Raw genomic sequence first — 1233 nt, 5'->3', positions numbered from 1 at the left:
CAAATATCGCGAAAAAAATGAATTCATGTGATCGAATATTTTGTAAAATACGTTTTTCTCGTAATAGCAGGGTTGGTTTTGCGGATTAGATCTTTTCAAGAAGTCTGACATTTTGACATTATGTTAATTAATTTTTTCCGGTTGGGGGGGGGGGAGGGTAGACATTTTCGAATTCTTCTAATCATATTTGATGCAAGTGGATTACAGAAGAATTGGGCAGAAACTAGGTGATTGTTTCTGAGTATTAAAGATATCCTTTATTCCTACGGGAGGTAGGCCAGATGGAGGTGACAGCTGAAAAAAAAATGAAAAAGACGCGGCGAATTTAACTGCATAGATGCCGAGGATACAGTCGCATAACCATGGCCCTGTAGCTGTATTACAAGAACTGTCACAGGTTGCTCGACAAGAGTACGAATCTTCTTTTGTAGTAACCTTCTTCTCTCTCTCTCTCTGAAGGAGCAGCGGCAAGCTGACGCCATTAGCAACCGGTTCGCGTTGTCCTTGCCTGAAGGAACCTGCTCGACCATGATTAATCTGCATGAGCGACTCCGATGTGGGCTCCACGGTCAAATGGCAACTACAAACTACGTGAAACATACTCAGCAGAGTGGCGCAGTGGAAGCGTGCTGGGCCCATAACCCAGAGGTCCGTGGATCGAAACCACGCTCTGCTAAATTCTTTTTTCTATCCTATTTTTTAGTTTTCCCATGGGCTGTAGTGCATGTGCTCTTCTATACCAGTCATTTGCTTTTCTTTTTGCAATCAAACCAAGGTAAACCAAACCAAACACGCGAAATTTACTGACCAACACTCGAGTTAAATGACTCGCTTGTAAAGGAGCGGTAATATATCCCACACACCGAAATCGGGGCGCCAACCGCCGGCAGCCACAAAACCGCTGGTAAGTCACCGAGTTACGGGTTTTAAGGCCAATAGGTATGTTTGGCTCTCTATCCGACGTGGGAGCCGAGTAGCTATGGCTCACCGCTGCAGAGCTCGAGGTCGCGGGTTCGATCGCGGCCACGGCGGCCGCATTCCGGATGCAGAAATGCAGGAACACCCGTGTACCATGCACTAGACGCACCTCAAAGAACACCGGGTGCTCAATACGAATCCGAAGCCTTGCTACTACGGTTTGCCTCGATCGTAATCAGATTGTGGTTTCCTCACGCGAAACCCCAGAATTCAATTCAATTTCTTTGGCTCTTCCGCACGTTATCGTGTTGGCCG

At 46.8% G+C, this 1233-nt stretch overlaps 1 non-coding gene across 1 annotated transcript; it reads left to right on the top strand.

The window, feature by feature from the left end:
* The first annotated feature begins 604 nt into the window (after positions 1–604).
* Positions 605–676, top strand: TRNAM-CAU (transfer RNA methionine (anticodon CAU)). Its single transcript has one exon. It is a non-coding gene; the product is annotated as a tRNA-Met (tRNA).
* Positions 677–1233: the final 557 nt, after the last annotated feature.

This window comes from Dermacentor albipictus, chromosome 5, assembly GCF_038994185.2.
Source record: "Dermacentor albipictus isolate Rhodes 1998 colony chromosome 5, USDA_Dalb.pri_finalv2, whole genome shotgun sequence".
Taxonomy (NCBI): Eukaryota; Metazoa; Arthropoda; class Arachnida; order Ixodida; family Ixodidae; genus Dermacentor; species Dermacentor albipictus.
Note: the sequence above shows the minus strand (reverse complement) of the source record. Positions and strands in the feature narration are given on the sequence as shown.